Source organism: Perissodus microlepis, chromosome 1 (genome assembly GCF_051167445.1).
Source record: "Perissodus microlepis isolate ML-2025 ecotype Zambia chromosome 1, ASM5116744v1, whole genome shotgun sequence".
NCBI classification, from domain to species: domain Eukaryota; kingdom Metazoa; phylum Chordata; class Actinopteri; order Cichliformes; family Cichlidae; genus Perissodus; species Perissodus microlepis.
In genome coordinates this window covers 19,136,113-19,150,205 of record NC_140461.1, presented here as the reverse complement: position 1 = coordinate 19,150,205, position 14,093 = coordinate 19,136,113, and the positions used below count along the sequence as shown (strand labels likewise).

Genomic DNA, 14,093 nt, shown 5'->3' with positions numbered 1-14,093 from the left:
AAACAACCACAATCTATTCCGATCCTCTAATCTGAGAGGAATAAACAGGTGAGCAGAGCATGAAAGCAGGGCATTTATCAGCCAGACTTTCCTTTACCCCAAATCTGAGGGAGAGCTAACCATGTGGGGGATACAGAGGGGACAAGTTAGCTTCAAAGCCCTGGAGAAGTTAAAGGGCTTTGGGCTTGGACAGCAGGAGCAAGGGGGACTTCACAGCCTTACCTGATGGGGTTTTTGGTCTGAGTTTCCAACACACAGAAGCCTCTCTGACTGTGTTTTCGTTTCAAGTGTCTGTTTGAAGTCAGCAGGCAGAAAGGTCACACCCTCTTGGTCACAGCAGGTTTGTCGAAGCAATGGTGGATGGCCAGACGCTATTGCTAATGTTCAGGCTTTCTTTCTTTGTATTCACAAAAATAATAAAGGAGAATGTAAAGCTATAGATCTGGTGCCTGGGCACCTGAAGAAGTTTTGGTGATTTACTCCTAGAATTCCAGGTATTTCCAGGGTTTTCCAAAGCTATACGTTTTTGGGATTTAGGGACTCCCGGGTCACAAGAAGAGCAATTCACGATGACGCCATCACCTGGAACATGAAACAAAGAAGAAGAAGAAGAAAAAAGACAACATCAGAAGCATGTTTTGAACGCAATTAAAAATCACAACAACCATGAAAGAGTTCCAGTGCAGTCTTCTAAGAGCAGCGACAATATCTTTACCTCATCCCGGAAATATGAGCACACAATAAATGTCTTTCAAGAGAGAAAGACCAGAGCAATATGACTTCCATCAAGACTTCAAAATTAATCAGCTGTTTTTAGAGTCAACAAAATTAATCTATAATTATTTGGATGCTACTACTGCAGGACAGCCTCTTACGACTTCAAGATTACATTTAATAGCAAATGAACTGCTGTGAGTAATTTCTGTTCTCATACCACTGAAGACTTTTAAAATGAAAACTGAAAAACATTTCCTGAGAAACTTAATTTCCCTGTAACCGGAACAAGACATATTCCTGTAATAGCATATATAATTGCCTGTTCTGCAGAGGATCTCCAGTATACGACAACAAAGTCTCATAGACAGTACATATTTATTCAACTGTCAATTCCAGCAATGAAAAAAAAAGGAACATGTTAAAAAAAAACGCCTTTGAATTCCACATGGGCCTGGTTTGTGAAGCTGAGTAAATATGCTTGTCATATGTTCCAATAGTTCCACAGCGACAGAGATTTAGTTTGGGAATACAGGCGGGAGAGGCAGACAGCTTGTGATAACTGAATAGCTCTTTTGAAGCCGCTTCCATTTGGAAACATTGTACGATTATTTTTACCTCTGTGGTTAGACTTGAGTTAAAGCCCATGTTTAATTGTTCCCAAGAGTTCTTAGTGTGGCGCTGATAAGGAGCTTGGGGAGCAACATTTAAAACTGCAACAAAAATAACTAGACTCTTGCTCATTGGCCACAGGTCTGATAGAGTGTCAACAGAGGATACACAAAGCAAAGAGAAAGAAATGAAGGTGCGAAGAGAAGAGAAAGAAAGGGAGACGGGGGCAGACATCTTGTGCGGTTATGATGGGCTTGCATTTGAAATGTTTTATCGGGGGTTTTTTTTTTGCTCCTGGTCTTGATTTTAATGTGCGGTCAGCCTTTCACGGCATCCAATCACTTCCATTTGAAATATCAAATCGAATAATAATCCTTTCGAGCCACCTTAAATCGAGAGTACACAGTGCACTCCTTGCTAGGGAATAAATAAATTATTTTCATGACACGATCTTGTCAGCGGTTACAGCAGTCAGAAAGCAGCGATGTTAATTTGTCATCTCCCTCTTCCCCGCTCTCTCACTTCGTCCGACGCCACGACTTCCCGGTTTGTCAGGGCGACCTGTGGGAGTGTATGTGTCGGATCAATAGCCCACCCACAGCAGAGCCGCGGGCCATCCCTGACCTGGGCTATTGATTAGGCTTGGCTCAGCTGCCAATAGCAATGTGCTGGATGTGACACCAGGATAAGATGGGAGCTGAGGAAGGGGGATTCTGAATTGCCAGTGGCAGCCCCATAGCACACCGCAGATAAAAGTCAATTCCACTTAACCAAATCACTGACAACTAAATAGTTAGCACACAGAAGAATGCTATGAGTCTGTGATGGCAGCTGCTGGATGGCTGGGGATTTCCTAGCCCCTGACCTGTGTCGAAGAGCACAAAAGGCCAGGGCTGAAACACTGTGACACATGTTTGTCTGTCTTTCATTGTGGTTTCTCTTCACTTGGCAAGCTACACCTGTGTCATTAATAAATCTGGAACATCTTTAATCAAGGGCTGATTACTGATAAAATACATTTAGACATTTAGTAAAAGTTACTATTTTCAGAATATCTACAGTTAACTATAGCTTTGGGTCATTCTAGTAAACTATTTTAATTATAATGTTATTGTTTGTTGACAGTAAATTTAGTATTTACCAAAGTTAAGCTATTAATTTACAATTTATTTGCAGTGGTTGTTATATGTATGACATTGTAAGTAATACTGGTTCCAATAAGGAACACTTATAGTTTTTATACTTCTTAACAAAAAGTCATTAGATATTTAAAAGCAGGTAATAACCACAAGCTGTACAGATGTGCTTCATGAGCCTGCGTACATGGAAGCAATGCAGCTGTACTGATATTGTCAGACTCCTTTTGATCCATCTTGCTCCCGGTCATTACCAGCCCATATTAGAGTAGTTTACATGTCACTTTACCGGTCCTCGTGAATGTAATTCTGTGGCTACTGCCTCCATGTGCATTCAGCACCTATCTATGGCGCCATATCTCTTCCTGTAATTGCTGAGTGACAGAAAAGCAATACTGACCACTTCATTATAGGACAGCCAGACTGACTGGACACTGGCCTCTTTGCTCTAGGTCACTCTGGTCAGACTGACCTTATCTGCCCAGGTCGTCAGGGGTCAGTCACCCAGAATCTATGAGGACGTTACAAGACTTGCTGTGGGTCCCGTACAGCAAGGTCGCCTGACCCAGGCAGACTGCTTATATCACAGGTATTGATTGCAGATTGTCTACTTCAACTGATGCAAGCCTAATCTCCCGATAGTGGGGTCTCAGGGGCTTTAGTGTAAAGTTAAGTACTAAAAGTAACAAGAGGGAAGCTACTGGATACTAGTGATGGTATGCAAAAAATATGGGGAAAAAGTTTTATTTTTGCATTGCTCTTTGGGGATGAAGCTCTGCGAATGCCAATTTTATAGAGTAATGAATTAAGTAGGAAAATGTATTGTACAACTACAGTAGGGTAGTGTTGTAGCCTGTTCCTTCTTGCTGTCTGGTAAACAAACAGACATGGACAGCATGCGGGAAAAAAAATCTGCTGTTTGATCTCAGTGTGCTTAATTTAAAATCTTTGTTCAAATCATTATTATTTCCAAAGAAAATGAACTAATCCACCTGCAAAAGTTAGCTGCAAGTCTTTCAGTTTGCCGTGTTTATCTACTACATATGGATGAAAATATATGAGATTGTTAGTCAGCACCTATATGTGTATTTGCATGCATGTCTTTGGCAGCTTGTCTGTGTGAGACCCTTTATGTACATACTAAAGCATCCCTGATGCTCGTTAGATCCCGTCTCTCGGCAGCTGCTTGGCACCGTTCATATTAAATCACAATAATGGCAGATGAGCTCTTGCACTAGAGAGACAAGCATCTATTTGAAACTGCATTTTATTACACTTTGTTCCATTTAATCAAAAAAAACTATGTGAAAAGATAACCCGGTTTTAAAAATCCCAGATAAACAGCAACGATTGCATCTTTAAATAATAAATGATCTTCTGCCTCTTACAGACGGGAATATAACTGAAAATAATTGAAGACAACAATGTCCTATAAGAGCACCACTCGAGCACTGCTGATTCAGAATCCCTCATAACTTCAAACATTCAGTCATAAAGTATAGATAATCCGTAAAAGAAAGGCATGCGTCTGTTTACAATTTCCTTCTAATTAAAGCTACAGGATAGGCTCTACCTTTGTTAAAGTTGATGTGTGTTTGTTAGACTTGCCAAAAAACTGTACCACTGGCAAATTAGGGGTGGAATACAAAACGAAACAAACAATAACACTCTAATATGATCTGCAGTCAAGGAATAAATATTTCACAATCTGTCTACATTTGACACACTTTCAGTTTGAGAACAAAGGATTCTGAAACAACAAATTGCCCAAACTTAGTCTTGAGACAATAACCTTTTTGACCTGAATTAATTCACACAATACTGACTTCAGCTTGACTGGGTATGTAATTGGTCCTCAATTTGTTTGGAATTTAATGACATATTGTTACTTCTGTTGGTGATTAATCAAAAGGGAAAAAACCCAGAATCAGATCAATAAGTTAAACAAAATCCAATCATGACTGTAAGGCATGTAAAAAAAAAGAAGCATTAATTGGGCAAAAGATGACGGCATGCTACTTTATAACAGGGTGAACTGAAAGTAACGGAAAAATCAGGTAAGCAGGATGCTGATGAAGGTGATGCATTCCCATCTTCCTTCTATGAACCACGCCAGCAGTGTGCAAGTGTGTCTAAGGGGGATAAGGTAGTGCTTGATGATTAATCACTGGACATAATAAAGCTTCTCCCCATGAGCACTCAGTCCAGCTGATTCTATGATATGATTGGGGCCGATTAAAAAAAAAGAAATAATCATTCCTTACAGTGCATTCATAGTACACTCTAATGACATCTTCTGATTGGACCTTGCGGAGAAGATAATAAGGGCCGTCTTCAGAGTGGTCTCTAAGATTATTTCTTTAACTTCATGAAATGGGGCCACGGGCCTGGATGCTGCAGATTTGAGGATTAAGATAAGATGACCTTTCACATTATGTTGCCATGTATAAAAGATGAAGTTTACAGTGCCTCATTACATTAGGCCTTATCAATGGTTGGAGCCTCTGTGAAGTCCCTTTGAACATCACAATGGTTTTTTGAGGCTGGTTTACAACAGGCCTCTACCCCCCAGTGTGGGATTACTGTGCCTGTGTGTGTGTTTGGGTTATGGTTTGGATAACAACTGTTAATGTTCTAAAACTATTCAAAAATACTATACAAGGTATATTAGGGGTGCAACGATACTCGTATCGATATTGAACCGTTCGATACAGTGCTTTCGGTTCGGTATGCATATGTATCGAACAATACAAAATTTTAAATTTATTTTATCAACTTTTCTTCTGACGATGCTGTCTGTGTTGAGAGCTCAGTGGATCTACGTTCGACTACTCCGCCTAGGCTGCACTGTCGAGCAGATCCACTGAGCGCAGCGCAAGCTAGCAAGACAGAAGCTAAGCTCGTTGCAACATGGCAAATTGAACCTCCCCCACCCTCATTCGGATCTGGCCTTTGGAACTATTTTGGTCTTCATGTGAAGTATGACCCTGAAGGTAAGCGCGTCATGGACAAAAGTAAAACAGTATGTCGGATGTGCCACGCAATGCTCAATTACATGGGTGGGAACTAGTGCGTTAGCGCAGTTAGCTCGTTGCCGTCCAGCCCCACGCACGGGGCGATCCGCAGTAGCTCGTTGACGGAGATTTGCCGTGTTGTGGTGTTAAAGTCATTTCAGATTAACGCTGACAGCACTAGTGGGAACACAATGAATATGACTGCACATTTACGCCGACATCATCCTAGTGCAAAGACAAGTGGAAGCAGACAAAAACAACAAGCACGCATGCTACAAACTTTACTCGAGTCATTTGACAGCCGTTAGCACATGATTCTCCTTATGGGGACCTGATATGTTTAATATGCTGCTGAGAATAAACCCCAGAAGAAGCGTATAGTATAGTATAGCTTTTATTTTGGAAAGAGCCATTTCTCTGTAATAAACTCTCTTTTCCAAAGATGAGTGATTTCTCGATCAGATATATATTTTTTATTATTATTTTGTTGTTTCAGCAACATTAAATTTAAAAACTGTACTTTTGAGTTAAAATATATATTTATAATTTTAATAAATGACAAGTTAAAAAAGCATGAACATTTTTTTGTATCGAAAAAATATCTAACCGTGACACCAAAGTATCAAACCAAACCGTGATATATATATTATTCATATAATATATTATATTATATGAATATAAAAATTTGAATATAAAAAAATTATATAAACTGTTTGAATATACAGTTTATGTCAAACAGTTCAGACCCAGCCTGTGAATGTTCATGGTAAGCTTTCAGGCACAGACACTGAAAAAAAGAACAATGGAGAACATTTTATTTCCACAGTTCTCCGAAATAATGTTGTCATTAGTGTTCAATGTTAACATCTAATTTTCAAAAAAAAAAGGAAAACTGGAAATGGAAGGCAAAATGTCACTTGTTTCAAATGCAAACCAGCATGTTTAAAACATCTTTTCGGATCAAGCGATATTATGTTGAAACTAGAACCTGCCGCTGAAAAAATGCTGTCACTTGTTTCCAGTCTCCAAAAAAGTGAAACTACATTTGAAACAAGTCAAGTGATGTCACCCTAATGGCAGATTTCTTTTCTCTTGTTGTTTTGAGGCTCGTGAGGACTCTGATGCTGAGCGACACTTCTGGATCCTTCATCTTCAGCAGAACCAGACTCTCCGCTGGTCGGGATGAAGAGCTATAGGCTTCAACAGGCAGCAGACTACTGGCCAACATCTCCAGGCTTCTTTGATGTGGGAGGCATTGCTTACCCCTATAACTTACAGCCCAGCTCTGCAGGGACTTATTTTTATAACCTCCATTATTTTCTATCATAAATATTCAAATCCAGATCTTAAATCCAGAGCTTAGTGAGGAGAATAGCCAAAAACAACATGCAGCTCTTCAGCTTCCCCTAGCTCTCGCTCTTCTATAGAAAATCATTATGAAGATTAATACAGAAATCAAACAGAATGCTGAGACGAGACTGCAGGACGCAGTAAAATAATGCACTCGAGATGGAATTTTTGGTCAAGGATCTCTGGCTTTTTTGTTCTTTGTTTGTTTGAGTATTTTGACACATTCTGCATTTCCTCCTTGTGGCTGTGAATTAATATTTGCAGCTTGAATATTAATCCTGATTCAGTAGTGGATTAGTTTGCCATTGTCCCCTCTGTGCTGAGCCCTAAATAAAGGCGCTGACATGGAGAGGAAATCTATACCTCTCTGCCCTGCAAACAAAGACCTCTGCACCCAGAGATAACACATGTCCCTGCAATGCAGACCCCCCCGCCTCCAACTACAACTCTACCCATGTGCTGGATCCTACCATCTCCCTCTCACTTTTCTTTCTCCTTCAACCCTCAATTCCACATTTCCCCTTCCTCTCACCACTCTCTTCCTCCCCGTCTCTTTCTCTCTCCCCCAGAAAAACTTTGCCATGGTAGATTTGCAAGGCAATTGTGCCCTTAAACCGCGCCTCTTCCTCAGCTTATACCATGCATTTTCCAGAGTTTATCAAAGAATACAATGGGGTTATGCTTTCACCATTATTCTCCAGGCAAGAACAGTAATTTAAATGCACCAGTACTACTGAAGCAGGGCGCAGCCCTGCTGTCTCACTATGGAACAGAGAGAGATGAAAATGCGTTACAAAAAACGCACAGCATTACTTTGTTGACCTTTCCTGTTCTCATAGTTTACAAACAGCTGTGAAGCTCCTTCCTCTGGGCTCTTTGTACATCAGAGACTGGGACTGATGGAGGCACGCCATGCTTAAATGAAGGGCTTTTTCTAACTTGCCTCCGTTGTGGCTCACAAACACAATTTAACAAACACACATTTACTTTATTTTTGCCACCAAAGCAGTTGCCAAAGCGAAGGAGGAAATACATGCTGAAACAGATACTGCGTCCTTTCATGTATGTATACTGTGCATATCATAGCAGACAGTCTATTTAAAACAAAAGGAAAAAAATCTAAACATACATAGATCTCAAAACACCCACCCACACATATTACGATTTATTTTCCCATCCGTTGCAGTCTCATCAGTGGGCAATTTTTAACCAGCGTTCCATTTTTACGGCGAACACAGCTAAAGCTGCACTGTTATTTTTTGATGCCACTAAATGTGTGCGCCACAGTTCATCTCAGACTTTCAAATGAGCTCCAATACACTGTCCTCAATGACACTAATCAGCACGTAACTGCCAGTTCATAGGATGAGATGTATTGTGCACAGACACGTGTGTTTATCATGCTATCGTGAAAGCAAACGGGAGCGTCGAGTACCGTGTTTCGAACGGTGGTTCTACACATGTGCCCTGAGGCTGAATGCCAGGTGAATATTAACAGCGAGCTGCGTGAGGGGTAGAAGATGCATAGGACGCAGGATCACAAGGACACAAAGTTAGAGATGAAAAAAAAAAGGAAGAAGGAAGAAAAACAACAGAAGGATTGAGGTGGATAAGAAGTGAGGGGAACATAAAGGGAGCAATAATAAAGGAAAGTGGGACTGAAAACAGTAAAATATAACAAGAGGAGAAAAACGTGGACGACTGCAACAGACAGCTGGACATGGACCGGGCCGGTCTGCAGACCTGGTCAGACTGATGAGAACAGGCAGCAATAGTGATGCCATTATGTCGTTAATCAATCCACTGGTGTCTGCTTGTCTGGGTGGGCAGATACTCACAGTCTAGAAGGGGTTAATGGGAAATCAATGAGAGGGATGTGCTTATGAGCAGGACAAGGGGAAAGAGGGACAGGGGGGAGAGGCAGAAAGGCGGGGAGGGGGAGATAGGAACATTGTTTCCTGTGATAGCAGCAGTCTTCCCAGATGTTATCTGTCATTCAAAGAAACACTCTGGTGACCAGATGTTTAGGCTCATCGTGGTGGAGTGGGTACACATCCTAGTGGGGGATCAATATAGGTCAAGTACATGGTAATATTTATCACTACGCTGCACACACATACACACACACACAAGGCGCTGATGTCTCTACAACACAGAGACTTGTGCTGTGAAGAAAACTATGCACTTGGAATAAAACAAAATAAAATAAAATAGAAAAGCACAGCCTTCTGATATGTTTGTTTTTTTCAAGAGGCTATTTACTGTATCTGGTGTTTTTTCATTAATATGGAGCTTAGGTTTGACCTGGATCAGCAATATCTCTTTCCTACGTCCATTAAAAGAAACAAAGGGAGGCGTTGATTTGGACGGAAAGGTAAAATAAATACAGCAAAAATCAGCCAGGGTAGATCTCCAAAGGCCTGGAGGCATTTGGGGTGGTGGGTGGAGAGTTGGAAAGGGGGAACCCAGAGCAGGTCCCAGTGCAGTGAGGCTCTTTGTAGTTTGAGCAGTCTGAACTAGCCAGAGGCTTACTGCTCTAACCCATACCACTCAGAGAGACTGTTTGGGGGAATTACACCACAGAGTAATAATTAATCAAGTAAATGCTGAACTGCTTTGATTCGGATTACATTAACATATTATCAATAATGTATTAATCAAGTACAAATAAACACCTCTGCATAATAGCATACTTAAGTAACTACGCTTCCACGCTTAACTCAAAAAGTTTGGTGTTGTTTGAGCAATGAGGAAAAGCACAGCAAACTACAGTGGAAGCAGCAGAGTCTCGCGGCTTTGGAAGCAACACCTCTTGGCACTTAACTGTCTTTGTTCATCAGCTTCCTTTTTCATCAGTGCATCAGCCATTTTCAAGAACTTTTACCAAGAGGCAAAAGAAAAATTATGAATTCATTTATTTACTCTTAACAATGTCAGAAGGCATCACGGGGAATAAATAAACACTGATGAAGCACTGAAAACACAATACACGTAATTTGTGCAAAGCTACTCCAGGTTTGATTCCAAAAGTAGCTGAGTGGATTGAGGAGAGAAAAAAAGAAAAGAAAAAACTTAGTCACTTTTATCATTTGCAGAGGAGTCGAATCAGCTCTGCTTTTGTATTTTCACTTAAATACATGTTCTGTTTTTCCCAGATAAGTTGTGTTGTTTAAAAGCATCCGTTCTCGCCTAACGCTTTGTTCATTGGGGGAACTTCATGCCCAGGGATTTTCTAAACACAATTCATCAAAGTGGAACGGCAGTCTTTTTTTCTGCATTCCTAATCCTTTTTGCTGCAGATGAGAGATTTGCTGTTCAGACTCATTAAGATTAAAGCGTTTTGCCAGAGTTATTTAAGAATGCAAAGTTCCATGTGAGACCTCTCAGAGTTCAGAACAGAAGAAAATCCTATTGACACGCTCGGTGCACTGGGGGCTGATCTTAGCCTATATTTCTATATTTGGTGTCAGTGATTGAGTGATAGCATGTGAAACAGTTTCCCCCGCTGCATTTGTGCTTTAGAGTTACAATCACTTTTCCGTTCTTACAATTAAAAGGTAACGGGTGAGCTCCTTTTTCTTCACTTGTTAAATTCATTTGGCTGCTTATGCACCTATAAAAACATGTGACTATACCATCTGGTTTTAATATGAATGTGTAGTTTATTGGCTTTGATAACTAAATATAAACTGGCAGACAAATTAGTTGTTTTGCGGTTAAGGGAAACAATACATTATGGTCATAGGCTGTAAATGTGCAGTTAACTAGGCAGTATTTAGCTTTCTGGTGTTATTTTGGCAGCAGAGTTTGGCTGGGGTGAAATTATCAGTCATCTGGTTGGACAGACAACAGTTAACGTTTAGCTGGAGGTGATGGCAGTCTTTTAGCTGAAAAAGACATTATCATTGGATCGGACTGAGTGTTAGTCTTCTGCCTAAGGATTTTTAATATTAGCCTTTTTGGCCAGAGTCTCAGTAGTCTCTTGGCTGTGCTCTGAAGCTCCTTTCCCAAACTTTCCAACTCCAAGTGTCGCAATCTGGTTCCATTTTACAGCTGGCCTTGAGATTGTAACAGAGCTCCTTTCTCTCCCTCCTCAACCGCATATTTAATCCCTGTGCTTATGTCAAACTTAATTACAGGACCTTGTACGAAAAAATAACAAGTGAGCCTTGTAGGGGTGAGAGAGAGAGAAAAGAAGAGTATTAAGAGAGGGACAGAAAAAGAGACACGGGGAGAATGTTAAGAGGTGTGAGGAGGAAAAAGGAACAACAGAGACATTTAATCTGTAGACTCAGCATGCTAAATGACCAAACAAAAAGCTTTGATCTCAAGTACCTCTTTTTAGTTGATGCTGGAACAGGCCCAATCTAAGTCAGCACAGGCATTTAATTCATGAGCTCTCAGTGGCCTAAAACACTCCACCCCCCCAAAAACAATATGTGAACTAGCACAGCGCAAGCATAGTATCTGCTTTGCATCTGCTGTATACATCTATAATGGCTAACTGCTTTTCAAAGACGCACAGGCTGTAATGATAAGAAAGTGACCCGCGAGCGCCCACATTCATATCCTTTCAGTGAAAATCCAGCAAATTCTCCAGAAACCCCCCAAATCAAAAAAAAAAAAAAAATCATTAGACTGAGACAGTCATTCAGCTCGTGCATGTGTGCGTTTGTGCACCTAAAACTATTTACTCTGTAGAAGTGGAACAGCTGGGGAGAGAGATGTTTAGTCTGTCAGTTTAAAACTATTACCTCAAACTCTGAAAATATGAGCTGAGCCTGTCGTGCATCGACACAGGGAGACAGCACTGTGAAGAACAAACCTTTGAAAAGTCTAAATCAATTTTTGGGGGAGTAACATAACAAACGCTTCAGCGCAGTGAAGAAAAGGGGATCTCTTTTTTTAACAGTTTGAAAAGCACATATTCATACAATCTTCATAAGGCAAAACAGCATAAATGCAGTATACATGAAGCCTTTTGAAAAGGAAGATGACAGTGCAGCAGAAAGGGAAGAGACACAGGGATACTCCTCAGAGATGCAGACAAAACAAACAGGAAGACCATCACTGCTACATACAGAGCTCCATACTGTTTCCCTACACCGTTCACACTCAACACACCTCACCACCCATCTACCCACCCGTCCACCCTTCGGGGCAGCCTACTGACTAAAGCCTTCCCAGACTGGACTTGAGTGGTCAAGCAATGGACTACAGGAGGGAGAGAGGTTCCCATGCCACTGGTGCTGGAACTGGCGCGCCACCCGGAGGTATTTATAGCAGGCCAGCACTAAAGGGCCGGGAGAGAGGGCATGCTTGTTTTCCTTTCCATTCCCCAGGCACTTTCACCAGGCCTCACATGTGGGTGTTAAATATATATCCAAATACTGGGAGCAGCATTGTGGGGGCAGAGAACAGAAGGTAGTGGGCTCCATTGGAATTGGAGGGAGTTGGGGGTGGAGGGGTGCAGTGAGAGATGGAGAGCTGAGAGAGAAGGATTGGGAAAACAAGTCTGATTTGCGGGGAAAGAAAGAAAGAAAGAAAGAAAGAAAGAAAGAAAGAAAGAAAGAAAGAAAGAAAGAAAGAAAGAAAGAAAGAAAGAAAGAAATTGGCTTTTGATGTAGTGAAATTGCAAAACGTGAACAGAAGAAAGGAAGACAAATAAGTTTGTGTGGGCTTCCAAACTCAAATGGGCCTTAGACACACAAGTAGGCTCATTGCCAGCTCCAGGATGCAGTCTACACCCAGACCAGGATCAGTGGTGGCTGAACTCAACTCAGATTATATGTAGACTCCACAGCAGGGGGATAGTGCAGACAAAATAAAGGGACATTTGCAGGGAGGTGGAGTGGTCCTCCTGTTGTGGCTTCCTTAACTTCAAACAATATCTGGCTGCATCCACTACATACTCTGATGTGTGTCTCTTTCTATCGCTCTCTCTCTCTTTCTCCCTCCTTCTGCATGGGAATTCCAGAGTGACATTATTACTATGATGAAAACAGACCCCATAAATACGGAGCACTATGATGAATATAACAGCGATTATGGGGGCAGCGATAATTAGATCAGGAAAGAAAAACTCATTGAAGTTTTCTCTGTTTTTGTGTTTGGGAATTCCTTTCAACCTTGTGTCTTAATGTATGAGGAATTACAGAGCCAACGGTAGCGTGGTAATCATGTGGGTCTCTATGAGGGCCTCTTGGGGCCTCTTCAGTGATCCTCTCTCCTGTTTTAGCTCTCTGCTCCCACTCACATCTCGGTAAAAGCCACCCTGCTGTCTGCTTTTTTAATGATGGTTTGGCCAACAAACAATTAATAGGCTGCCCCACAGATGCTGTTAAAAATGAAATAGCAGGAGCGCTCCCAAAAGAGGCCATCCAGCAACTCCTGCTATCTTTCCATCCAGGTTTACTCATCAGGTTTTAACCTCTTCAGCAGCTCTCTCTCACCTACACAGTCTCAGCTTAGATCTTTAAGCCCTAAGACTACAGCTTTAAAAACACCCTGACCTGAGCCTCTGTCCAAATCCCAAATGTACAGCAGCCATCCCACTAGCTGACTGCGTCAGAAAGATTCCACCATAGCCTCTGTTTTTTCATACTTGTGGGAAAATAGCAGTTCATGTTTCCTTGGATGCTTCACACATTCCTCACCCTGTCTTCACATTGCAGGGCCCCAGAGTAAGGGTATGGCCAGAGCCACTCGAGAGGAGGTGCTTGGCAAATAAGAGGTGTGGCTAAATGAAAATGGAAGGGAATTTTTTTGTGTTTATTTAGGAGGGAGTTGCTAGGCGATGGGAACTCAAATAGGCACTAATTACATTTCCCTGAGTTTGATGAGTATAACAGAACTTGGACAGGAACTTTGGAGCTCATTTAACTTCTCAGAACACAGCTGGGAATTATAGATAACAGAACATCTGGAAGTCACAAAAATACTTCTCTAGCGTCTAATCCAGACTAATTCAAAAGCTGCCACATCCTGCATTGAACGACAACCCAAAGCCAACTCAGTGACAGTTCCAATATTACAACTTTTGTAGTAAAAAACATAGACATCTCTGAATGACGTTTGAGTAATTTGGGCAAAGGTTCATGCTTTCTAGACCATACAGCAACCTCTCCTTAAAATTGAGCGTTACACTGAAAGGTCACGGAAAAGTACCTCAAAGCACCGACAGTTTACATGAACTCACACACAGACTGTTGCACTATGCAGTAACACTCTGTGCTGCAAGTTCACATATTCGGCGCAAGTATCAAAA

The 14,093-nt window shown here is 41.3% G+C and overlaps 1 protein-coding gene across 5 annotated transcripts in view; it reads right to left on the bottom strand.

Moving 5' to 3' along the window:
• The window catches only part of zfhx3b (zinc finger homeobox 3b), a 285,848-nt gene that overhangs the window by 147,795 nt on the left and 123,960 nt on the right, over positions 1–14,093 (bottom strand). For all 5 annotated transcript variants that reach the window (XM_084933805.1, XM_084933814.1, XM_084933796.1 and 2 more), the window contains exon 4: positions 223–582. The gene's annotated coding sequence lies outside the window, so the exon portion shown is untranslated. The remainder of the gene's footprint in view (positions 1–222; positions 583–14,093) is intronic.